This window comes from Lissotriton helveticus, chromosome 10, assembly GCF_964261635.1.
Source record: "Lissotriton helveticus chromosome 10, aLisHel1.1, whole genome shotgun sequence".
In the NCBI taxonomy this organism is placed as follows: Eukaryota; Metazoa; Chordata; class Amphibia; order Caudata; family Salamandridae; genus Lissotriton; species Lissotriton helveticus.
In genome coordinates this window covers 502,894,625-502,922,193 of record NC_136071.1, presented here as the reverse complement: position 1 = coordinate 502,922,193, position 27,569 = coordinate 502,894,625, and the positions used below count along the sequence as shown (strand labels likewise).

Sequence of the window (27,569 nt, the reverse complement as noted above, 5' to 3'; positions counted from 1 at the left end):
ACAGAAGTAAATCAGGGTTGGTACAGTGGAGAATAGTGACTTGTGTATTTTTACTGTTACGAGTTCACAGCCTGTGTCAGAAAGCACTGTGAATATGTAAGTCCTTATTATACTTTTATTGCACACAGTATAAGATAGACTAGTATAAAATGTGCAAAGAGGTTTACAGTAAAGTGTTTTTTTTTACATAACTCTCCCTTCAACACCTCGACAGGGGTAGTAAGCGATATGTAAATGCAATTACTATTTGAAAGCACTCACGTTACAGCTCAGTTGTTAGTTTTTTGCAATACCACTCAAAAAGAAAAAATCTTTGTCATCACAAAGCTTCGAGTGATTCGATCAATTAAAGCCAGTTCCGGCTCCTAATCATCCTTTACATTTGCAGATTACCTTTTACATTTGCAGATTAACTCGTAGTGCACATTTGCATTTCTTTCAGGCAAAAAGACTCCCAGGCAGGAAGGCTTGTTTAGCTGTCTTCCTGGCTTTGGTTTCATAGCACAGAACACTTCCTCAGTGACACTCTAGCTGAAGCATTTTAACTAATGAAATTAACCGTCCCGATACGGTTGTCTTTTTTTTTTTCCCAAAAAGTATGGGAAAGTTTTTTTGTAAATCCTTTGTGTGCCAACAATAAGGCTGGGGAGCGCCCACCCCCCTTCCCATGACTCCACGGCCCCCCTGGGGGGTTGCGCCCTACAGATTGAAGACCTCTGGATTAAGGGGCCCAAAAAATTGTTTCTGCCTTACCTGAGTGAAGTCAGAGACAGCTGATATTCATCCATTGGACCACTGCAGAGAGACACTCCTTGAATTAGTGTTGCATCATGACCATTATTTTAGAGAGGGTTACAATTTGGATGCCGAAAGATTGCACCAGTTTTGCAAGTGTTGTCATGTTTATGTTAAAGAAAGCTGAACCCTGGGGGCGTGCTCTCGCCAAGCAGCAAGATGGCCACTCGATAAGAGGGCTCTGCCAGCCGAGGAACTATCTGTTATTTATCTTGAGCCAAATGGGATGCGAGGCATAAAAAGCTACACTACACGGCACAAGAAGCAACTAAGCACCTGCTGTGCCCAAAACCAGGGCTCCTCGCGGCTTTCAACCAGCCGCGATCTACGTGACGCAGTGGGCCCTGCCATGACCCAGGTGCAGGCCAGAGCCTTGTCCCCTGGAATGCCAATACTCCTGATGAAGAACGCAGTGGAGCTTGGTCCTCTTTGCGCGCCTACCACGAGCGCGCGGGCTGGAAGCAAGACACAAGTAAGGAGTGAAGGCGCGGAGAGCTGATCAGGTTTACCCTCCCGGCTACACCGAAGAGCTAAATCCAACTCCGCCGGTGGGGGTGCCCGGGACATTGGGTGCCGACAGGCGGGCCTGGACCGAGCCATAGTGGCACGGGGTGTGCCGCAGCTTGAGGGAACGCAACGTCCAGACACCTCTGTACCGGGGCCCCAATCTGTGTCCGCCTGTGGTGTGCGGGCTCACACTGTGAAGGTGGTGGCGGGCTGGTGTGGGGTACGGCCGCCGTGGCCCTTGATAGTCACCATCGCTAACCCAGAATAGTCGCAACTGGGTTGGGGAGCGGTTCCTCCCCACTATCTTCGCCTGGGTGTGCCTAAACAAGGCGTGAAGTGGACAACGGCAGCATAGGAGGTACAGATAGCTTGGGCCAGAAGCAGCGATCAGTAATAAGCCCCTCAAACACTGGCTCAATATGTAACGTGACCACAGCCAGGAAGTCAGGCATCCAATCGTAGGCCCAGAGCACTAAACCTCCTCCTGACAGTCTGTAGCAGTTGACCACAGTGACCCTTGCGACCGCGGCGATAATAGATTCACATGGTGGCGGTGTCCAATGGACACCGCCAGCCATATTACGATGGCACAAAGTAGGGGCCTTTCTGCGGCGGAAAGGCAGGCGGAGATTGCTGTGGGGGCCCCCTGCAGGGCCCCCAGGTTGCCACCACTGTCGGGGGGCACATGGTACCCCCCCCACATGTACATATGCAAAGCGGCAGGCACTGCGCGGTGCCTGCCGCTTTGCATCTTGAAAAGCGTCAACATCTGTTTTGTATTGTGGCGGGCGGTGCAGAGAGCACTGCCCGCCACAATGTAATACATATAGGATGTGCCCGACACATTCTTATACCCACAACAGGACCCCCCTATGGCGGGAGGTCCCGATCTCCGTTAGGGTGACGGGCGGACAATGTCCGCCCGCCATCCTAATGGACCTCTTGGTGTGGATTCTGACTACTATGCGTGGCCTTGTTTTGCTGTGAAAATACGTGTCTCACTAATGAACTGGCTTTTTAGGTCGAGTCTAGAGTCAGCCTAGCTTTTGCTAAACACTTATAAGGTCCCCAAGGCGTAGGGTGGCCAGGCATCCCAGATTTGCCCTGACATTCCCGGTTTTTCGCCAGCTGCCCCGGCAGATTTCAGGAAATTAAGCTCATGTCCCGGTTTTTTGAGAGGGTCGGCTGAAAACGGTTGAAGGTATCTTTTTATGCTTTGCAAAGCAGGTATAGTTAGCAGCTGTTATAAGAAAGCAATTTAATTAACAGGCATGCTACTTGCTTTAAAAAGTGCATTGTATGTATGTTCTTACTGCCTCTTCTGTAATTCTGTGCTAATGAGCACTGCCATTCTGTGCGCTGGGTTGAACTAAATTTGTAGTCCTTCTTCTATCTTTGGGAAATGTCCCGGTTTTTGGCTTTAAAATTATGGGCACCCTACCAAGGCGAGACCTATTGGCTATGCCAATGCTTGTTTTGTATAGCTCTAATACATCTGTCAGGCTTTCAGCCAGCCTCGTCCATTCACAGTCCTTGGCAACACTGCCATCTAGCGCATTTCTGGAAATTCTACCAAACGAATCACAAAAACTTGCTTCTTAGACCTTGCGCCCGACGTTTTCTTGAAAGCTTTAATTCTTAGTGTTGATGCGGGCAACTTGCTGCGCTGACCCAGAGCGGTGTTATCGTTACAAAATTGCAGTCGCCTGAAGTCCTGTGGCTTTTTTAAGCATGAAAGACAGGAATTAATAGAGCGGATAACTGGTACGTTCGGTCCTGTCAAGGTCAGAACCCCTGTCCACCTCCAGCCTGGTGCAGTTTCTCGAACCCATCGAGCTTTAATATCCACTATTACACGTTGTCCTCGTGATATTTGCGGAATCTGTACATGCATTGCCTGGGTAATGCATAAGACGTATTTCTCATTTGCCACCCGGGCAACGTATGAAAGCTGGTGAAATAATTTGATGGGTTCGTGCGCCTGTAGCAGAGATTGATGATACGGAGGAGACTCCGCGGGACTGAGGGTAGCACTGAACGCTGCTCTGTGCTCACTGAAACGTGAAATAACCGTGCCCTCAGTGAGTAACGTTATGTCCACTTGCCTCCCTCGTCCCATGCCCTGCTCTTAACCCCCCCCCCCACACACACACACACACACACACTTAAAAGGGGGTGGGCCACTGGACAACCAAGTGGAGCGTTCAGTGTTGGTGAATTTCCCCGAGTGTTTTTGTTCCATATCATCGGATTAGGTCATTTTCGGGTCATCATAATCTTTATAAACGTTATCTGTGAGGGAGCGTTTCTATTAAATCGAGTCACTGTGCTGAGTGCCAAGTACGCTTGAGCTGCTGAGGCCCATTTGAACAGAATATACTTTAGTTTCATGCAAGGGAGCAGGACAAGTAGAGCAGCGGGGAGGACGGATACAGCAGCTATCGAGAAACCGAAGGACAGCAGGGCGGACTGAAGGACAGCAGGGCGGAAATAGTGCATTACCAAAAGAGAGGAGGGAGAGACAAGCAGAGGGTGAGATAGAGAGAGAGCGAGACAGCAAAGCAGAAATGGATACCGAGAGCACACACAGCAAAGAGAAAGAGGGGAAAGAGAGCGCACTAAAGAGAGAAATTGAGGGTTAGCTAGCACTTATCTTGGAGAAACAAACATATGGATATCTACGGCATTCAGCCTCCTCGTGGTGCCCTTGTCTCTCTGAAACAGAGACGTTTTATTTTAGAGCAAAGCAGGTGGGCGGAAGGCGTGTGTGAATTTACACCAGGGTCTGATTGGCAAAGTGGGCAGTCAGGCGTTGGGCTACTGTCTTAGTGCCCCCTGTGGGCTGATTTTTTTCAATCCGGCCTCCTCTAGGTCACTGTCATGTAGGGCCAGTATCATGGGAAGGCAGCTCTCGTAGGACGTGCGTCGCGTGACCATTATTGTTCTTGCCATGGCTGATGACGGCCTTCATCACACCCCTAGAAACAGTGCCCCATGCTGTGCTGTCAAACTGAGGTAGGGACAGGGAGACTCAAGTGATGTTGCAGCTGTTGGGCCACCTTCACCCCAGCAAGCACTAACCACCACCCTTTCCCATGCCACCACCCCTGCCAGGCCATCGCCCCGAGGCTCTGGTGGGCTTGGAAGGAGGTGAGTCTGAAAATCGACCTCACTAGGGGCCAGGTGTTGCTCACATCGGCCTCCCTAGTGCCAGAGCAGCCCTAAAGAAGTGTCTTTCTCCGACTCCCACCCCCACCAAGCCATCATGTTCATTGTCATTGAATTTATTTAGTGCTTGCCCCCCCCTCCCTCCCTCCGGTGAGGCGTCAAAGCGTTTTCGGCGAGTAGCATGCTTCTCCGCAAACCCAAAAAGGATTTGTGGTGGATTAATATAGGGAAATGTGAGTTCATTTGAGCAGTGGACATACACATTTGTTAGTTGGATGGAAAAGTACAATGGAGGGATAGAAGAAGGAAGAGTCTAGAAGTGTTATTTGGGAGATCATAGTAGTAAGATGAGGTTTGGGTTGAGTAAAAGGAAAGATGGGTAGGGAAGAGTCTCTAGCAATGGATTAGGGAGATCATCATACTAAAATGAGGTTTGGGATGAATCTAAGGAGTTCTACACGGGGTAAGAATTTAAAAAGGGTTGTTTGGGAGATCATAGTAGTAAAATGAGGTTTGGGGTGAGCCAAGCAGGGATAGAGGAGGTAAGAATCTAAGAAGTGTTATTTTGGAGATCATAGTCACAGAAATACGTTTTGGGGTGAGTTAGAGAGTTGAGGTAGATGATATATTGAGAGAGGTATAGGGTGAGACAATGTAGTGAATTAGAGAAAGTTAAAGTTTGTTTTGTTTTTTGTTTTGTTTTATTTTTTTCCGCAAAGTGATGAATGTATAGATATATGACTGCATAGAAAGGGGTTACATGTAAGGAGAATAATATATCAAGATTCCATTTGTATTGTATAAACTCAAACTTACAAGTGTTGCTGTGTTTGAAGCTAATTTAGTTGTGTATTTGAACAAATTTTTTATATTTAATTTAATATTTTTCTCTATTTTAAAAGTGAGGCACTTGTAAATTAAATAGTTATGATAATGTTTACGTATTGTGATAGATAAATAAAACAGAGACCTATAAGCATCTAATCAAATAACTTCTATGAAAACAATGCAGTAGCCTATACACGTCATGCATAGAATAATATTTATATGTGTGTGTGTGTGTATATATATATATATATATATCTTTAACCATAAGTAATATATACATTTGTTAAGCAGACCTAAAGCATATCTATATATTTTAAAAACCATAGTTATTAACATATTTGTACAAAGAAATACACATTTGTGTTTGAATATGATGATTATTTAGGAAAGAGCCAACTCTTGAATAGTCTTCTTAAGATAAGATAGTTATCTGTGGATCTTATTTTTGGGGTAATGAATTCCAAAGTTTAGCTGCTTGAACAGAGAAAGATGTACCACAATGGTTTTTTAGGTCGAACCGTGGTAGAGGCCATTGGTATGATCAAATGTAGACAGTACAAGGGAAATAGTAGTCTGGACCTTATGTGGAAATAACAGGTGGGTGTAGATGCGTTGCAGAATTTTCATAGTAATGAAGCTTGATCTAGCTCATTTGTCCTCTTGGGCATTCATTGATAACTTTGAGTCTTTGGTAATTCCAAAGTTTCTAACTTCCCTAGATACTTTATGATGTGGCCCCAGATTGTCAGGCCAGGCACAGAGTGGGTCATCATTTTTCCAGTCGCAACATGTGAGTATTTTCGTTTTGGAAGCATTTAATTTGAGATGCTTCATGTCATTCACTGATCCATGGCTCTAGGGCAACTGAAGATGTTTGAGTTTCTAATGTCTTTGGGGCTATCCAGTTTAAGGAGTATTTGTGTGTCATCTGCATAGTTATAGCATGTGGGTTGAGATTCATTGATCATTGCTGGTTATGACTTCATGTAGAAGTTGAAAATGGGTGAGATTATAGCGCCTTGAGGTACCTCTGCTTTTCTGAAGTACGGTTTGGATGAGAAAGGGGGAGTATGGATGACATTTGTTCTGTTTTGAAAGTAGGATGTGATCCAGTCGAGCAGTTCCCACTATGCCAGCTTCATAGAGTCTTTGTATTAGAGTGTTCTGGTCAACTGTGTGGAAGGCAGCTGTGAGGTCCAAGAGAAATAATGCAGCAACCCTGTTCTGGTCTACTGTGCTTTTAAGGTCATCCCAGATGGTGATGATGGCAGACTCTGTGCCTCTTCCTGGGCGGGATCCTGTTTAGTAGTCTGAAAGTATGGAGTGCTCTTCACTGAATTGTAACATCTGGTCAAATGCTGCTCTTTCTATCAGATTTCCCAGGAAAGTTCGAATTTGAATTGGTCTGTAGTTGTTGGGATCATGCAAGGCCAGGTTTATTTTCTATAATAATGGGCGTATCTATGACTTTTTTTTAGGTCTTCTGGAAAGATTCCTGCAGTTAAAGAATGATTGACGATTTTTCTTACTAGTATGGCAGCAGAGGTAGTTAAAAGAATGTTGTTGAAGATTTGTGGTGGACCAGGGTCAGAAAGGCATCTGGCAAGCCTGCTTGCTTTGACCAGATCCATAACTTTACTTTGTGGTATTTGTTTGAAGGAATGCGGAGACTGGGTTAGCCTTCTCTTTGAGGGTGTTTTTGGTAATGGTTTGGTGCTGGTGGTTTTTCTTTTTTTGTTTTAAATAAGAGTCCAATGTATCTGCTTTGGTTGTGTAATGTTTTGACGTTTTTTTTTAAAAGTCTTGAGTAATGGGATGAGTTCTTTCTGTGCATTTAGGTTTACGAAATTCAGTGAGAATTCTATAAAATTCTTTATTTGCAAATTTAGCATTTTGAACTCTTTTTAGCATTTTTGATTGCTGAGTTGTATATTCTATTAGGTGTGTGTAGGTGAAGTTTGTCTTGCTTGCTGTTTGTTTTAAGCCAGGTGTGTTGCAGCTTTCTAATTTGTTGTTTTATATTTTTTTCTTATGCATTTTTTCAAGGTGCTTGTTTTCTTTTGTCCTATTTTGTTGTTCTTAGGGATATAAAAAGATTCCTATAGCCACCCATAAAGGTTTTGAAAGGAAGTTATTTTGTCTATATCTGTGTTGGATGTTTGTTGTGCTTTTTTGTTCAAAATTCAGTTTGTTCCTCGGTCAATAGGTGGATGCATGTAAGGTGGCCTTAGGTGTGTTGATTTGTGCGTTCTATGTTGGAAAGCTACCAAATGAAGGTCTAGCCATGTGACTGGAGTAATCCTTTGAAAGGTAACTAGCTCTGGTTAGCAAAAATAACATCTAGGATGTGTCCAGCGACTTGTGTGGATTTCTTTTTATAATTTGTTTATTGGCATTTCAAAAGACATATAATGTCAAACAGAAATTAACATACAGACCATTGCACAACAACATCCATCGTCCATGTGTGACTATACAGCATTATACATAGCAATAAATAACAGTAGTGTAGCTGATACATACAATTAGTCAACGTCGTGTGTTTTCAAGTATTCTATGAAATATTTCCAGTAATCTCGACGTCTCGATCCTGCAGGTAGCTCTTTCTCATAAGTTTGCAGGGTGTCCTTGCAATACACCAAATCTTGAATCCAGTGTTTGATCCTTGGTGCTTTTCTGCTACCCCAGCCCAATGATATCCTACGTTTAGCCAGGAGTAAAGCAATTGCACAAAACTTGCGCTTAATAGCACAGACTTCTGGGACCAGGCCTAACAGACATGTACGAACATTACATTCAATAGTTGTGTCTACCATGCTGCCCAACATGTGCATCACCTTCAACCAATAATCCGCTACCCCTGTACAGGACCATGCAAGGTGTACAAAATCTGCGTTCTCAGCGTTACAACGTTGACACTTGGAGTCCATACGTAGGCCATACCCGCAAAGCCTTGCAGGTGTGTAGTAGGTCTGGTGAAGATATTTGAAATGCAATATGCGCAAGTTCCCATTAGGTGTCAGTAAGCCCATCAGTGCTCCAGTCGTGGCCGATTCTTGTTCTGTCAAAGGAGTGTCTAGACATTAATTCCATTTCTCCAGTGCTTTTTGCGTATTGTCTGCTATATCTTCCTGCAATTGAACATATAATTTGGATACCATATGTTTAGGGGTGGAAGTGGTGAGTAGTAATTGTAGTGCTGATAATTGCTGCGGTTCCGCCGGGTAAGAGGAGTACAGTTTCTTTATAGCCCCCTGTAATCTGTTATATGTAAACTTAAACAATAGTGTTTGATTGCTGATGAATGAAAGGTCATCCAACGTTTTAAACAACCCGTTGCAATATAGGTCGCCCATGGTGTCAATGCCCACTTGCCTGAGTAGCCCCATACCCACCTCTTCTTGGGTCACTGATAGCTCCGGATGGTAATGTAGTGGGAGCGCAGAAGCGTATAACAGCAGTTTATGTGCCTTGTGGCCCATTATGTGCCAAGCATTGTTCGTTGTGTCTATAGTATAGTTATGAAGTGGGGGTCTGCGATGTGTTACGATTGTAGTCAGCAGGATCGGTAGTGCATCCCCTTCCTCAATTGCAACATGGGTGAGGTAAGGGACTTTGTGATACCAAAAATGGGCATATTGTGCTTGTGCGCATAGATAATATAACAAGAAATCAGGGACTCTAAACCCACCTCGTGAGTAGGGTAGCGTTAATGTGCGCAGTTCGACCCGGGCCTACCCATCCATATCAGACGTAGTGTCATAGTGGAGTTTCTACGAAACACCACCATAGGTGGTTTAATGGGGATATTATTAATAAGATAGAGAAGTTTTGGCTGAATGACCATTTTCACAATGGCTAAACGATCAGCTAGCGAGATCGGTAACTGGATCCATCTCTCTATCTTCTCTTCCAGCGCACTGACAACCCTGCCGTAATTTGTGCGAATTACTACTTCTGGGTCCCGGTGGTACCAGACACCTAGATATTTCACTGGTTCTGATTGCTACTCTAGCGGGTAGTCTGTCGGGTGCGGTTGGGTGGTATCTGTTAGTGGAATAATTAGTGATTTAGACCAGTTGATTTTAAGTCCCGACTGTTGCCAAAATTTGATATACTCCCTCAATAGTGGGTTTAAATGTTGCGCTGGGTCTCTGACATATAACATCATATCGTCAGCGTATAACGATATGTGCAACGGTCTTTGTGGGAACTGAAGCGCTGAGTAGTGATGTCCCTGTCTTATCTTACAGGCCAGTGGCTCAAGCGCTATAGCAAACAGCAGGGGGGACAGAGGGCAACCTTGCTGTGTCCCCCGTGCTATACATATGGTGTCGGATATATATTTGTTGATTTTTATGCGTGCAGTCGGCGCCATGTACAGCACCTGAACCCATTGTAGAAACGTAGGGGGAAGCCCATGCGCCGCAGAATCGTATGTAGATACGGCCATGCTATAGAATCAAAGGCTTTAGCCGCGTCTAGTAAGATTGCAGTAGCCTCGGTACTGGAGATCAGATAATGTGATAACGCAAAAAGTGTTCTGGTATTATGGGCCGTTGACCTTGATGGAATAAACCCCGATTGATCGGGTAGGATCAAGTACGGCATCAGCGGCTGTAATCTGGTGGCCAACAGTTTGGACAGAATTTTCGTGTCCACATTAATGAGGGACAATGGTCTATAAGAGTCACCCATTATTCCGGATCTTTATTGGGCTTCAACAGAGCTATCAACAGGGCTTCTCTCAATGTTTGCGGTAGTATTAATTTATCGTGAGCATCCCCGTACATTGCCACCAGGTGCGGTGCCACTGGATCCGCAAAGGATTTATAAAATTCGCATGTGAACCCATCAGGGCCTGGTGCTTTCCCATTGGGAAGTGATTTAATAACTGCTGTTACCTCCTCTACGGTGATCGGCAAGGATAGATACTCTATTTGAGCATCAGACAACCATGCTATCGATAGGTCTTCCAGACAGTGCATGATGTCCTCTGGGGAGGCAGTGGGCCGTGCGGCATATAGCTCTCCGTAAGTGGACATAAATTCTTTAAATATACCCTGGGTATCATGATGCAGAGCACCTTTTGAATCCCGGATTGCTCGAATTGCTTGTGGTGGACGTCCTGCGCATATTTTATCTGCCAATGTCCTGCCTGCCCTACCACTTTCCCATATCTGAGTCCGTCGTCTGCGTATGTTTGATGTTCTGTCAGTGTAGATCTGATGTCCCCTAAGAGTTTTGTGTCACTTGTTTCTTCGTACTCTCGTTCTAAGGCACGTAGCCTGTCCTCATGAAGAGAGAGCTTTCGCCATATATCTTTTAGAATACCAGCATTGGTTCTTATGCAGACCCCTCTAATTGTAGCTTTGAAAGCTTCCCATAACAGCCCTGGATCTTCCGTGGTGGGCGCATTTAGCTCAAAGTACTCTGCAATAGCACTGCTAATTGTGTCGGTGTATACTGAGTCAAGTTGCGCTTTCTCATTGAATCTCCAGCTATACGGGGGTACATAATGTGGTATAGTGATGGTAAGTAATACCGGATTATGATCAGACTGTGTTCTGGGTAAGTGTGACACGGAGTTTATCCATAACGATATGTCTGTAGTACCCAGCCAATAATCTATACGAGACCAACTATTGTGTGCAACTGTCGTGTGTGTGGCCTCCAGGTGTGCAGGGTGTCTCGTTCTCCAGAGGTCAATGAGCTGCCTGTCTGCTATAATAGCTTTCAGTTTGCCTAGTGCACGTTTGTGGGGTTCTACTGACGCACCAGATCTGTCCAATACATCGTTTAGCGCGATATTGAAGTCCCCCCTCCCCCCCCCGCCCCCCAAATAAACGGGACGTCTGGTAGGTCATTGATCTTTCGCCATATGCTGTGATAGAAATCAGGGTCATCTATATTCGAACCATATGTGTTTATTAAAGTGAGTCTTTGTCCTCTTAAAGTCCCCATTACCGCCACATACCTTCCCTCATTGTCTGTGTAGGTGTCATCCGCATGGAAATTTAAACCCCTCCTAATCAATATGAGGACCCCTCTAGAATAAGAGGAATATGCAGAACCATGTATTGACTCTGCCCACCGGTGCCCAATGTGATTAGTCGTGTTCGGGGCAATTTGCGTTTCCTGTAGGAATGCAATGTCAATCTGCAGTCTGACAAAGTAAGCTATGATTTGACGTATTTTGTTCGGGTTGTTGAGACCTCTAATATTCCAAGACAATAAATTTAAGTGTTTGGGCTGTAGTTTCTCAGCAGTCATTACAATCTTGGAACATCTGTTGTGACCTATTGCATCGTGTACAGTCAAAAAAGGGTGATCTCACCTGAGCTCCTTTATGTTTAAATCACATCTTATCTAGTATCCTGAGCAAATCAACCATTAATTACTAGTATATATAAAGTACGATTATAACACAAGAATGTAACCAAAACGTCCTTGGTCACAATTTTGCACAATGTCCATTCCTCAAATCCTGGTTCAGAGCATCCACAATAATCCAAATTATATAGAAATGTCCAAAATTATGATCCACAGACTGTGCAGTAAATTTGTAGAGTTCTTCTTTATTCATAGGTTGTCTTGCATGATGTGTCAAACTTCATTCAGTCAACAGCCAACACGTGTTTCGTCTGGCTACTCACATTAGCCAATGACTTCATCAGGGCTGTTTTACAAACATCAAATAAATAAAAATCAATAGTCCGTTTTTTTCTCCAATTTTTCTAAAGCAAGAAAAAGAGGAAAAGAGAGAGTACAAAGATATCATATTACACCCCAGTGATTTAAGAGGAACAAAAGAAAAAAAGAGAGAGAAAAGGTTCTCCACGCCACCGAGGCCATAAGGTCACCTTTGTGCACACCTATTGGTCCCAGATAATTTAATTTAGATCATAATCACCTTTCTATGTAAATAGAAATAATCTCATAGAAGGTATATCTCATCCTCCTGAGTGAGAAAAACGTTGTCCTCTTGTTTTCTAAATAACACAAATAAATCAGATCAATAGTAGTTCCAACTTGACTACAATACCCTCTCATACTGTCACTGCTACACTGTAAACGAGCTCTAGATTCAATTCTAATATCTAGATTAGAAAATAGGATACCTCTCATATTATAAACTTATTAACTCACCACCTCAATATATCTTCATCACCTCCAAATATAGACGGTGGAAGTATATAGCGATACCTGGCTGCACGCAAATAGCAAGTTTCTGCAATAGATGAATTTCCAATGTCAGTCTAATTTCTAAATATCTTCAAGTATAACAATTGTTATCTAGTTATTCAACTCCCTTACCAGTGTTTATTCATAATTCTTGAATCATATCTCATAAATATTAGGTAATTTCGAGTCACTAATATCCGTATCTACATGAAGAAACATAAACATATTATAACTAGCATTTCTAAATCGACAGGTTGTATACCAATTAGTTTAATAAAGTACTTATTTATAAACTTCGCTCACCTCAGGTCAAGTCTCTTACTGTTTGTGACCTTCGGGGTTAAGAAATATACAAAGAGACCTTATCAGTTAACCCTCCATGAAAAGCACACAAAATCTTCCTAATAAAATTCCCCAAGACGGAACTCACCGACTCTCCTCGTAATATTCGTCAGGTCTGTCACAAGAACGCCATATAAGAAAAAGAGAGGAGAGAGAAATAAAAGCGCATATTATTATGCGCTCGATACAATGTATTGTCTTGAATAAGATTAGCTGGGTTAATGTTACTCACCAGAGAAGTAACATGTCGACGTCTTATTCTGGAACCGGCGTGCAGCACGGTCGCCATATTGCAATGTCTTTAAATACTATCAAACCATAAGCGCCATCTTGTAACATGCAAGAATTCCACAAAATTCTCAAATATCCATCAAATATTATATTAATTCCTACTTGAATATAACACTCCCGGTATATTCAATTAACAATCCGGTCATTACAGAGCCCAAACTTCCAAATTAAATCCTCATAATTACTTCTAGATATATATACACTGCTCATAAATTCAAGATATACTGCTATTACCTTCCCATTCGGTAATGGATAGTGTAATAATTCAACATAAAGATAATAACAAGTCCTAAGTAGAAAACATATCACAATTTATATATTTATAAAAACTAAGTCACTGTAGTCTCGAACCTCCGTACCATGGTATAAATAAATGTGCCCCCTGAACTCAATACTATCAGCGGTTCGCGGGTAGATGTGTATCTACGAGCCTATATAATATCGAAAATCTTAATTTCAACAGCGAGATACAACGTTAAGTATGAAAAGGTTAAATAACCTACCAAGTCTATTAGTGATTACTTAAATAAATAATTACAGGTCCTAGACGGACAATAAATCACAATGCACAAGTTTTAAGTCACTACAGTATCGAACCTATACTAGGCATATAAGTGTCGGCCCTTTAAGCTCAGTGCTATCGATTGCTCTGCTGAACGGATTCGTATATATCAACCTAGATAGTTTTGTATTTCATCATTTCAAAAAGGAAATGCAATGAAAAGTATGAGTCGGGTAGAATAAAGATTAGAATAACACAAGTACGCCTTGTCAATCAACCCAGTTAGAGACAGCGCTAATTCCGTATAATCGAGGTCCTGCTATCTTGTGTAAGTGGTCGCCCTATACGGGACTCCGGGCACCATCTGCTAATCAGGAGCCGCTGTGAACACCCAGTGTTCGGGATTATGCCAGCCAAAGAAGGTACAGCAGCGCTAATGACCGTCCAGGGGATCTGCAGTTGGGCCTCAGGGGAGAATTTACAGTACAGTGCATTCATGCCAACTTAGTCTCCCACAACAATATTTGGCTGAATGTGGCTTACCAGGTTGCGACGAGTAGAAGCACGGACATCCTACCCTCCCGAGTGGTGCTTAGTCCGAGTCTTGGTTCTGCTCAGTGTTTCTGTTCTCAATGTCTTTGGCTTAGTTTCTTGATAAATTCCTGTGCTGCTTTCGGAGTTTGGAGAATCGTGGAGCGGCTAACTTGCGTTACTTTCAGTCGAGCTGGGTAAAGCATTGCGTACTCTATTCCTAGGTCGCGTAGCTTCTTTTTCGCCGGGGCAAATTCTTTACGTGCTAGCTGGACAGTCATGGTGAAATCTGGATAAAACTCTAGCGTGTTTCCCTGATAATTGATTTGTTGTTTCTCGCGGGCCAACCTCAAAATGAAATCACGGTCCCTATAATTAAGGAGGCGGGCGACAATAGGTTGTGGTGTCGCTCCTGGCTTTGGTCTTGGGGCTAGGGACCTGTTTGCGCGTTCTACCAGCAATACTGATGAGAGGTGTTCTGTACCAAAGATGTTACGGATCAGGTCCTCCACATAGTTTTCCATCTGCCCTATGTTTGTGGATTCCGGAATTCCCGCGATCCTGATGTTATTGCGCCGGGATCTCGCTTCCAAATCCTCCGTTTTATTTTTTATAACATGCAAGAGTCTTTCCATGTCTGTGCATTTCTGAGTTATAGTATTGGACTCATCCTCCACTGCAGAAATTTGAGTTTTAGCTTCAACAAGGCGTTCACCGTGGTTATCCAATTTCGCCGCATTGTTGTCAACTCGCTGGGTAGTTGTGTCTAACTTCCAGTGTACATCTTGTAAACTTTTCTGTATGGTTTTTAGTGCTTGTGCCATGCTATTAGATGCCTCTGTGTCGTTGTCAAGTTCGGTATCAGAATGTGCCGTTGCCCCTCTAGCACTTTTTTTGGTGTCGAATGTTAGCTTGGCCTGCTGTTTGTCTGGCTTCCCCATGTTGTCGCTAATTGGCCTCACTAGCACGGGAACTAAAGATGAGTGTTCCAAAGCCCCCTATGTGCCGTGTACCGCAGCGCGATCCACTGCCGGCACACCCATTCAGCTGCCCGAAACACCGCACCTCCACCAGTATCTACAGATGACACATGAGGTTCGGGACGGGGCGGCATCACATCCGCAACAGCGTGGGTTTGTTGTGAGAGCTCCCCTCACCACAAGGGCAAAGCACACAGACAGTGGCACACACCAGGGGCCCTGACTGTAGACGATATCCACCAATGTGAAATATGCAGCACAGGGATTCTATCACAGCACAAACCTTGTTAGTCGCGTCGATCTCGTGGCGCTAAGCCCCCTCGGGAAAGAGATTACAGCTAGTGTGGGCCTTACACAGCGCCGTCAAAGATGTACAGGACAGCTCCAGCGTCAGTCTCATGGATGGGTACACTGTCAAAACATCGCGCCAGGACAGGCGGTAACACACTCTCCAGTTCATCTCCCCAGTCGTAGTTATCTCATCATATATTTACGGGTCCCACAGGTCTAGTGATCGCATCTTAAGCAGGCAGAAACATGCGCATATATTAAGCCCAGCCGGGCCGACATGTCCATCAGGGCTCCAGCAATGAATTGAGCGATTTAGCACTTAAGCACAGGCATTGCACACTACCAGCCGCACTCCAATTAGCTCCATGTCGCCGCGCGGGCAGTAACTCACGATGCCAGCCGCGGTAGCTGCCATTTTGTGCCGATGTCTCGCGGCTCGCGCTGCATCCAGTATGCGGGTCCCACGATAGTGCAGCAGATGTCTCAGGGCACAGTGAAAATCAGTCCATCGTCATGGCCTAAGCGAGCGAGGTGGAAACCATACGCAGTGTGGCTCAATGGTTAGAGCGGCAGACCCTGATGCAGAGGTCTAGCCCGGGACCGGGGTTCAATTCCCCGCCTCGGCAGGTCTTGGGCTCAAAATTCCACAGACCTGATAATTCTCGCCTCGGTGCCTATTCCAATCATGGAGTCCCACTCTGCAACTCTGGGCAATAGCTTGCTTAATCTCCACAACGGCCCCCACAATGCTAAGGATGCCTGGCCTCCACCTTGGGGGTGCCCAGGATTGGACACCTCACAGGGAAAGCCAGGATGGGTTCCACAGCGGTATTCGTACAAGCGCCTTGAGACCCTTGCGGGTGAGTAGTGCCCTATACAAGTATCAATTTTACATTTACATTTACACTCCGCGTCTCACCTCCCGATCACTTAATAGTGCGTCCGCTCTTCACTGCCACAGGGCGCCGCCATCTTGTCGGACACGAGTCCCGACTCGCGCTCCGCTTCCAACGCAGTTTTTCAGCAGTAGCAGCGTGGGAATAGATGCATAATACCGCTCAGGGCAGTGCCGGCACCTTCCGACACACGTTTCCACTATCTGGCGCCGAGTCTGAGCCTGCTAGACGCACTTTAACATCGCGTCTCGAACCTGGCCGGCGGAGCTGTCTCAGGAGGCAGCCATTCCTCTGTGCGCCCTCTAGCGCCCCCGACTTGTGTGGATTTGTGTACGATCTGGTGCAGGTTCAGTGTGACTAGGCCTGTGGGGATAGTTTTTGGATGGGGCATATTGGGTTTGTCAAAGAAAATGTTTAGGTCACCAACCATGCATAGGTCGGAGTGTAGCGTTATAAGGTTCTAAACTGTTTCTAGAAATGTGTCTGGGAATGTTGCAGTGCTAGGTGGTGGTCTGTAAAAGAGGAGGAAGTTACATGAGGAAGTTGGTGTCGGGTTTCATCTTCAGCTTTGGCAAGATTTATTGATGCTTGAAAATAACAGAATATAGCCTCTTCTTTTGCCTATATGATTTTGTGTGATTGTTTGATAGCCTGGAGAAACGGCTTCATGCAACACTGGATACAGGTCATTTCTCAACCATGATTCAAATCTGAAGAGTAAGTCAGGTTCTGTGTCAGTGAGCAGGTCATAGACGTCGGCTTGTTTTTAGAGAGTGATCAATCATTTATCAGTAGGCAGTTTAGAGATTGTGTTTTGGTAGTGTGTGACTTTGTTTTCTTGAAGAGTGAGCAGTGGTTTTGTTAAACTTGTAGCAAGTGTGTCATTAGTGCAGTTATTAACGGTATGAGGGTAGCAGTAGTATGCTTTTCTATATTGTATTCCTCATCCAGTAGGTTTAGAAGGCATTTTGTTGGGTTTGTGTGTGTAGGTAGTGGAGATGGTGGTTGAGAGTGAGTTGGCGAGCTGTGTTTGTTTTTGTGGAATAGCCTTGTTATGTGATAGACATGGAGATGTGAAGTTCTGAAGAGTGGCATGTTTATTTGGTTTGCGTCCGTTTGCGGTGAAAGGTGTATGAGTTAGAGGTAATGGTAGAGCTTGTGGGTCATGTTTTAAGGTTCTAAATTGTGCAATGGATAAGATGTGGGGGAATGAGAGGAGTTGTGTTGGCACATTTGTGGTAGGTGTTAATGAACAGAGAATATGTGGGATTAAAGATGTTTTAGGATGTGTATTATTTGTCTAGTCATGAAGGGTGGGAGTGGGTGTTAGTTCAATTTTGTGATGTAATGTAGTATGAAATTGTGTGTGTGAGAATTTGGTGTGCTGGTGTGTATTATGTTTTGTTTTTGTGGAGTAGTGAAAGGAGATATTGATGTAGTTGTGTTCTGAGAAGGATCTGTACGTAAAGTACTGTTGGGGAGTGGAAGTTGAATGGTGAAGGGGTGGTGATGTGTTTTGGAAAATAATGTCTGTGGTGTGTGAGGGGATGGACGAGTTATGAGTGTTATTGTTAAATTTGAGTGGAGTGTTTGGTTGTGTGTTTTAGTGAAAAGAGGAGGAGGGTGTTGGTGGATGATATGATGGAGAACTGAGTGACGGAAAGAGGTCTGTTAGGAACAAGTAGAGGGTAGAGATGGTGTTTTGCATGAACAGGGAGTGTGTGTTTGGGTGGATTAACGCTATGCATAATGTGGCTTTGTGTTGGTGATGTGTGGATTTGTTAGTAGTATAGGACAGAGTGGTGTTTTGTGTGAGAGTGAAGGTGCCATTGTGTGGTAGTTGGTGTAGAAGGGTGTATAGGTGTGGTTGGTCCAGTTCTAATGCAGAGAGTTAAGAACCTTGTATCTCATTCATTAATCTTACATTTGCTAATCAGCTAACCATTCTTGCTGGGGTTTGTTTTGGAATCTTAAAAACGCTACAGAAGATCCTATATCCCACTTAAGGCAGGTTAAGGATGCTTCAAAGGGTTCAGAATGCTGCAGCACGTCTGCTGTTGAGCATTCATAGACACTCCTCGATCGGCCCAACTCTTGTTGAATGTTGAACTTACGAACCGGCTAGGACATTAAAATACCAGCCGTGCTGGTAAAAGGCAAACCTAGCCAGATCCGGTTTTGTGGCCATTGATCCACTTTATATTACCTCACCGGCCTATCCAAAATTGTTATTAATGTCTCGTTTTCAGAGGGGGACAAATGAAGTGTTACGTAAAATGATGGGTCCCCCCTGCAGAATGTGAAGAGGGGCTACTGAATCTCTCTATTTCTCAAATATTCACTGGCCTTAGGTGGAATGGTGTCCCTCTGAAGGCTTTTGGGGCCCCTGAATGCTTGCCCCCTCCCCCCTGCACCACTGGGGCCTGAGATACACCCAGGCGAGTTAGTGTCGCAGGGAACATGCGCTGCTGTGCTCAAACATTCTATTTGATTCCCCTTAGTGCCCTTAGTCTAGGTTTTCTATGTTGCTGAGGCTGACCTCCGACACTTGTCATACTGTGTCCCTTGATGGATGCACGATTCTACTTCAATGGTATTTGCGCGCTATTTGTTATGGAAGATCCGTGCTATCAAAACTGCATTCTGGGGCACCTTTTGGGTGGGCAGCTCCCAAGGTAGACATCTCAGTACTCTGTTGGGTTTTCTGTTTCCACAGTGCGAGTCATACATAGTGTGCTGCTGCTGTAAAAGGTGTCATTAAAATGATAATACACGCCTCCTGTCTGTACATAAGGTCTGGGGATATGTGTCCAACAAATAGCATTTCTTAGTCTGGCTCCTATCTCGAATTAATTCCATACGTTCAATGGCAAGGAAAATATATATGCAGTGCCTCCTCTTTGCTGAGGTAAAGGTCCCCCAACACCTGAAAATGGCAGCAGCATAAGAAGCAACTGATATGTGGGACTGCCACACCAGGCATGTCTTCAATTGACTTAGGGTAGTGGGTAACACTAATAGGTGTCCTTCCAGACTCCTGGAAGGGAGCTATGGTGAAGCACATACATGAAAAAGGTCAATCGGATCAGCCTGCTAACTGTTGCTTGATCTCTCTCCTCGATATCCCTTCTAAAGTTTCTGCTCAAACATTATTAAAATATCTTATTGCTTAGGGATTTGATTTTGGGATAATCATGGTGGGGCAAGGCTGCTTTAGGCTGAAGCATTCTACAATGGACCACTGTTTCACACTGTGGGGAGTTGCATGGAAGTCAATGTAGTCGGTAGGTGGCCTCTTTTGCTGCTTCGTTGACTTCCAAGCAGTATTCAACAGGGTGGACAGAGGTACGCTCAGGTGGAAACTTCAACAAGGGAATATATCTGGGCCACTGTTCAGCCTTGTGATGAAAATGCACAGTGATAATTGTGTCTAGGTTGATCTGGACGGACAAGGAAACCTGTTGAGGAAAATTCTGGTGGTGAATGACTTACAGCATGGGTGCGCCTTAGCACCCCTGCTGTTTGTTCTGTTTATTGTGGACCTCCCCAAGACGTTACACGACACACACAGCTACTCTCCAAAGATTGGGGGCAGGCATACCAACTGCCTTATGTGCACGGACTATCTGGTAGTGATGGATCTAATGCCTATAGGGCTAAAAAAAAAAAAAAAAATGCTCTCGAAACCTATTGTTATGAAGAAAAAAAACTACGATAAAGGTTGAGAAAAGAAAAACCTTGCATTTCATTAGAAATATTTTTTTTGCTTAGTTCTTAGGGAATGTGCAGCTGGGGCAGGTTAGGCAGTATAAGTATGTAGGTATGATCTTCTCACACACAATCTGAAGTTGGTTAAGCATGTGAGCTCCAGGAGACTAGTACCATCAACTAAAGTGAATGGCCTGAAAAAGTTCGACCTCACATTTGGTAGCTATACCTTTGAGCCTTTAGGTAAAGTGATACAAGGCAAACTAATAACCCAGGCTCTTATGGGTGCAGATATGCTGGCAATGGATAGGCATGTTGCTTAGGAAGTCTTGGAGGGTAATTCGTTGAAACTGCTTCTTGATTTACAGACATTTTTATGATACAGGCTGTCCGAAGGGAATTGAGAACAGTAACCTGGAATGTGCTGGCGGACGCCGCATATTTAATCGTTTATTTCTCCATTAAAAATGGGGTTCCTGGCGACAAACTGTCGGCTCTGATTTGACCCGAGGTGTTGGCAACCTTCCCCTTTTCGAGAGCCCTGTAATAGAAACGTTGAAGCGCCTGGAAGTACCTGACTTGCTCACGGAGGGAGGGACACTAGCTCAAGTTAGTCATATAAAAAGCACCCTCAGACAATGTGGGATGTACTTCGTTACAACGCATGTTGTAACAACGCATGCCTTTACCACGCAAGTCTTACAACGCAAGTCGTTACAACGACTTGCGTTGGAGGAAGTGGATTTAGGAATCTTATAATTTTATATTCCAACACCAGTCCCCGTAACAGTAGGGAAGGTGTTGGAATATAAAATTGCAAGATTCCTTATCCCACAGCGCCATCCAGCGCAAGTCGTAGTAACGACTTGCGTTGTAATAGCTGCGGGGTAAAGGCACTGCGGTGTAAAAACCGCGTCGTAAACTATGTTCCCGGACAATGTGCTATTGAAACCAGTTTGAAAGAGGACCTTCAGTATCTCAAATTCTATAGTTCACTTATCCCCTTTTTAGTATTGCATCCATACTTATATATAATATCAGACAAGCCCTTACAGAACACAATTCTGCGGCTGAGGGTGGGAATTGACCCATGTTGGCGAATAGAGGGCTTAAAAGCACAAGTAGACGAGTACAATGGCCAATGCCCTTGTAAACGGGGTAGGAAATATTCAGTGATCCACCTACTAATGGATTGTGCACTCCTCCTCGAGGAAACGAAGAAGATTTTCCAGCCTGTTTTTAAAAAGTACAAGATACAGTCGAGAGAAATGGGCTTAAAATTGCTGTGTGACATTAAATACCAGGACGTAGCCATTGCCATTAGACTATACCTGCGAAAAATCATAACATCCCAGGTTAGACTTTTTCTCTCTTCGGGCCCGAGTACAATGTTGGACGGACCTGAGTCTGTCCAACATTGTTTGGGAACTGGGAAAGAACAACCTCCTGTCGGCGGTCCCAGCCCAGCAATTAGGATGCAATCGAACACTGTTTGGTCGCATTTCTATTCTTTACAATGGGAGCATGCATTCTGACCTGAATACATGCTCTCATTGTTAAGAGCTGAGGTGCACTTCATCCCCACACCCATTGACAGGCACCTCAAGGTGCCTGCCATCGGGTGCAAGGATCAACAAGGGGGCACCAATGGTTCACCCTAGGCTGCCATCCGGAGGACTTGCACACAAGGGGGCCTGCTGGGGGCCCGCAAAGTCAGATTCCCACAGCCTCTCTGTGCTGGAAAGGCCAGCACAGAAAGGCTGTTGGAATCTGCCATTGTGATCCCTTGGGCGGAAAGAGCCGCCCAAGGCATTACTGGAAGCTTTCTGAATGGCAGACTGGCTGAGGCCATTTGGAAATTCAGTTCAGATTTCTTTCCGACTGACTCCATCAAAAAGGAATGCGAACAGCCAATTACGATGCCGTAGGAACGGCTCAGACCAAGGGTTGGAGCAGTTTCCTACGGCATTGTAATCGGGACCTTAGTGCTCTATGGCAAAAGGTTTTCACATCTTAAGTGGCAGCCTGGTGTTTGAATCGGTAAGCTAACCTCGAGCGTTTAAAAGGCTGCCTCATCTGTTAAAATCTGGCCTATGGGCTGGGAGTTGGGAAATTTGACCCCAATAGCAGGGATTATTAAGAGGGTTTCTTATGGTTGATATAAGCATCTATGGACATTGAGCTTTATAATGCTCACGTGAGGAAAATGTGTTGTAAGCTGCGGGTTATTTGTACCCTCTTTCCTTTAAAATGTTCGTTGTAATATATGCGGCACCGTTTGAAGTTCCTACTGAGTCCTGTCTGCACCATGAGGGTGGTCTGGCAAGGGCACACAGGAGACTGGAAATTTGGCTGTGTTAATAAGGTTGATTAAGAGAGCCCCATGTGTCATTGGGATAAGTTGCTTGGCATGTTGCACTTTACAATGTTGGACCTGAGCAAAATGAGCTGCATTGTAATGGTTAATTTGCCACCTTTATATTTTTCAATGCGTTTTTAAGATATGTGGGACACTGGATTGTCGACCATGCACTGTGTTTTAGTGTAGGGAATTTTAGGTGATTATATGGTTATTAATCAAAATCACGTGTTGGTTAAACTGACCTAAATATGTGCAACGCACTATTAATGTTATGACATTTGTGACTGCTTATTCATGAATCGGATATTGTGCACTATTTTTGTAAGCTGCTGTGTGGGGTGGGTGACGATATTTTGATACTATGATCTTTTGACTTCTTTTTATTTTACGAAGCCGGCGTTGTATATTACGTTGACTTTTGTTGAGTTCATGCTGCTGGTGCTTTTTTATTCTCATGAACTGAACGAAACTGCAGAGTTTAAGCTTCATGATGTCTATTTCTTTTGAAATGAAGGATAAATGCACGATTTTGGGAGTGTAGATGACCATCAATTCTCTAACTTCAATGGTCTTACATGATCCCATAGCTATCTTGTGCTGCACTGAAATATATGAGTGGATCAGTAGAGCTGGATGTTAGCTTGGTTGTTGGAAAAAGGAAGGACCTGAGATTGTGCATCAAATGATATTGGCATTTTTATGGATGGGAATCTTGTTCTGGAGAAGTACAAATATGAAAGTCCAGGCCTATGGTAAGCGCACATGGTTTGCACTGCTCTGGCACAGTGGTGTCCGTAGCCGGTCAGATGGTAGATACATTGACAGAGTCCAGTCTTCAATATGCAACATTGCAGGTTGAGGTGTAGAGCTGTAGTGTATTATGGTAGGAGATAAAGCATCTTCAATGTTATTTGGCATAATGGGACCTTCAGGACTGGTTTGATGTCCATTGGCCGATCTTTGCTTGAGTCCTAAGGGACTTCAGCGCAGGACTGCCGTGCTTTAGCAGCAATCTCTGGCTGAGTCTCTTATTTATTTCTTCATTTAATTTTTAATTACTGCTTTTCTTAAGTGCTTTAATCCACTAGCTAGTCTCTTCGAAGTGCGAAAAAGAAATACATATATTCGAGAAAAGAGGTGAAAATTATGAAATCATAATGGAATGAATCCAGGTCTTCCTTGCTCATTGCAAAAGTTATAGTACAATTCCTAGCAGCGCATATGGTGTACATGGGGAATTCAGCGCCTTTGAGGACAAGGAAGGTATACTTTAATAGTGACGGCAACTTGTCTTAGGGCTGTGATGGCGTAACAAAAGGTCCGAATTAGTATGTGAGGGAGAAGACCTTGATGGGTGAGATATTCGACCTCATCAGACCTGTTAGCAGCACTTAATAGGTTTGTTTTCAAGGCCTTGAGGATTAGCAGACAGTTTTGTTCCTTCCTTTAGTGTTCCATTGGCTTGTGAGTTGTGCATGCGTTTGTCGGCCTCCTCCATTATTGTAATTAGTCTTGCCAATGGCTCAAAGGCTGAGTATTGCAGATTATAGACTTCAGTCTGGAAAGACTGGCAACATTTTCAGAAGTAGCCTCTTGTGAAGCTGCACTTTTTGAATTAAACACTGATCTTTCGTTTATTGACAAACTAAAGTAGGGTCTTCAATGTGAATGCAGTATAGAAATCTAGGCCAAAAATGAGCTATGCAGCAAAGTTTTGTGCTCTCTGAAGCTTGAAGAGGGTTTGTAGGGATTGAAATCTACATTGGTGCAAGGACCTTTTTTAAGGTGACCAGATTTTTCTAACCAAAACTCAGAACATACATAGAAATTGGACTAAACATTGTCACCTACTACAGATGTTGAAGTATCACAATGACAGCTCCCATGACATAGGACTACATTGACGTAACTTACAAATCTACAACAAAGGGCTACATAAAGCTAAAGAAAGACGTGTTTCGGAGGTTGTGCACCTCATTTCCTTCCCAAAAGGTAAAGATATTGTATTGATAACAGTAAAACACAAATAAAAGTACTATAAAGCAAATCAAGAAAATCTGGACTAGACAAGCTTCAGTTTGTGGTCCTTTAGTATTTGTTTCAGAGTACCTTTCTATGACTCTGTATAAGGAATTTTGCAAACCTGTGTGATATAAGAGCACCCCGATCCCATGCTGCAATGAGTCCAGTGCATCCACGGCCGCTGCAGGTAAGAGCGGTGGGGTCGGGCGGTGGGAGGGGGGGGGGTTTCGAGAGATGACCATTAGGGCAAATTATTTATTTATATCATTTTTCATTGTGGTTGTCTCTCGAACCCCCTCCCCCCCCCCAAAAACACACGCACACACCCTGCCCCACTGCTCTTACCTTCAGTGGCCACAGCTGGCCCAGTGGCAGCTTAGTTACCCACCCCGCCATTCAACCTGCTATGCTATGTGAATGACGCCGCACCGCTGGCGACTATTAGAGGCATAGAAGTTCTTTCCCTAGTGTGAGGAGAGAGCCAGTAAAAGAGTAGGAATGTGCCACACTGTAATGTATGTGCTCACCTGACCCTCGCTAAAATATCAAAACATGTCTTTGCTTAAAAGTGTCGAGAGTTCAGGACATTCTTGAAAAACTGGGACTACCCAAGGAAATTCTGAACATCCGGTCAACTTAGCCGTTGTTCAAGAAAGAAAGTGAACACCTGCTCAAATTCGTCAATGCATAAGTTGTCCAGGGAGCAGTGACCAGCATTGTGGTTGCGTCAAAAGCTTTAGGGCCTTGTTATGACTTTGGTGGTACAGGAGCAGGACCCATGAAATAGGCACCACAATGGGAACATCAAAAGCAGTACCTGCATGGCATGGACTGCTGCAGTCCATGCAGTGCAGGTACTGGTGTGCATGCACACGGAGGGCACGTGGTGTGTCCCCTTGTGTGCTTCCACATGGCGTGAGGCACCAGGGGGCCTTGTAGGGCCCCCTTTGTTTCTTCACTGCCACACTTTTCATGTTGGTCGCACCACAATGAAAAGTCTGGCGGTGAGGAAACTCATAATATGCTTGCCGAGGCCGCAGCGCCGCCGCCAAGCATATTGTCGCCTCAGGACCGCCACTCAACGGCCAGTGAACAGCGGTTCCCTGGCGGTGTCGGTGGTCCCAGGGTGGGCCAACCGCCCTAGTCTTAATAGATTCAAAAGGGGGTGGTGATGGACAGAGTATCTGAATTAAGCAGAACACTCCTACCCAGTCAAAAGATCAGGGCTTGACCCATCACCGTTTTTTAGCTCACTGCACCATCCCAGTTCAGAACCTGGCTACATGCAAATTAGTCTGACCCTGGCCCAGTGCATCATGGGAACAGGGCAGACCAAACTACCAAGCCAATTCTTTACTGGAAAGGAAACAAGCTTCCGGGGACCGGTTTCTGGCATTACACCCGTCTTCGGCCCGGCTTGCTTGAGTCCTGATGGTGCAGTGAGCAAGGGACTCACATCTGAGCATACCCTTCCACACTTGGGGTGGCCAAAACGATTCAAAAGGGGGTGGTGATGGACGGAGTATCTGAATTGAGCAGAACACTCCTACCCAGTCAAAAGATCAGGGCTTGATCCATCACTGTTTTTTAGCTCACTGCACCATCCCAGTTCAGAACCTGGCTACATGCAAATTAGTCTGACCCTGGCCCATTGCATCATGGGAACAGGGCAGACCAAACCACCAAGCCAATTCTTTACTGGAAAGGAAACAAGCTTCCGGGGACCGGTTTCTGGCATTACAGCCGTCTTCGGCCCGGCTTGCTTGAATCCTGATGGTGCAGTGAGCAAGGGACTCACATCTGAGCATACCCTTCCACACTTGGGGTGGCCAAAACGATTCAAAAGGGGGTGGTGATGGACAGAGTATCTGAATTAAGCAGAACACTCCTACCCAGTCAAAAGATCAGGGCTTGATCCATCACCGTTTTTTAGCTCACTGCACCATCCCAGTTCAGAACCTGGCTACATGCAAATTAGTCTGACCCTGGCCCAGTGCATCATGGGAACAGGGCAGACCAAACTACCAAGCCAATTCTTTACTAGAAAGGAAACAAGCTCCTGGGGACCGGTTTCTGGCATTACAGCGGTCTTCGGCCCGGCTTGCTTGAATCCTGATGGTGCAGTGAGCAAGGGACTCACATCTGAGCATACCCTTCCACACTTGGGGTGGCCAAAACGATTCAAAAGGGGGTGGTGATGGACAGAGTATCTGAATTAAGCAGAACAATCCTTCCCTAGTCAAAAGATCAGGGCTTGATCCATCACCGTTTTTTAGCTCACTGCACCATCCCAGTTCAGAACCTGGCTACATGCAAATTAGTCTGACCCTGGCCCAGTGCATCATGGGAACAGGGCAGACCAAACTACCAAGCCAATTCTTTACTGGAAAGGAAACAAGCTTCCGGGGACCCGTTTCTGGCATTCCAGCCGTCTTCGGCCCGGCTTGCTTGAATCCTGATGGTGCAGTGAGCAAGGGACTCACATCTGAGCATACCCTTCCACACTTGGGGTAGCCAAAACGATTCAAAAGGGGGTGGTGATGGACAGAGTATCTGAATTAAGCAGAACACTCCTACCCAGTCAAAAGATCAGGGCTTGATCCATTACCGTTTTTTAGCTCACTGCACCATCCCAGTTCAGAACCTGGCTACATGCAAATTAGTCTGACCCTGGCCCAGTGCATCATGGGAACAGGGCAGACCAAACTACCAAGCCAATTCCTTACTGGAAAGGAAACAAGCTTCCGGGGACCGGTTTCTGGCATTACAGCCGTCTTCGGTTCGGCTTGCTTGAATCCTGATGGTGCAGTGAGCAAGGGACTCACATCTGAGCATACACTTCCACACTTGGGGTGGCCAAAACGATTCAAAAGGGGGTGGTGATGGACAGAGTATCTGAATTAAGCAGAACACTCCTACCCAGTCAAAAGATCAGGGCTTGATCCATCACCGTTTTTTAGCTCACTGCACCATCCCAGTTCAGAACCTGGCTACATGCAAATTAGTCTGACCCTGGCCCAGTGCATCATGGGAACAGGGCAGACCAAACTACCAAGCCAATTCTTTACTGGAAAGGAAACAAGCTTCCGGGGACCGGTTTCTGGCATTACAGCCGTCTTCGTCCCGGCTTGCTTGAATCCTGATGGTGCAGTGAGCAAGGG

At 44.9% G+C, this 27,569-nt stretch overlaps 1 protein-coding gene across 5 annotated transcripts in view; it reads left to right on the top strand.

Moving 5' to 3' along the window:
* The window catches only part of TEDC2 (tubulin epsilon and delta complex 2), a 332,149-nt gene that overhangs the window by 112,676 nt on the left and 191,904 nt on the right, over positions 1–27,569 (top strand). For 2 of the 5 annotated variants that reach the window (XM_078663010.1, XM_078663011.1), the window contains one exon: positions 6,018–6,088. The exons of the other annotated variants lie outside the window; for them this stretch is intronic. The gene's annotated coding sequence lies outside the window, so the exon portion shown is untranslated. The remainder of the gene's footprint in view (positions 1–6,017; positions 6,089–27,569) is intronic. 5 annotated transcript variants of the gene reach the window in all.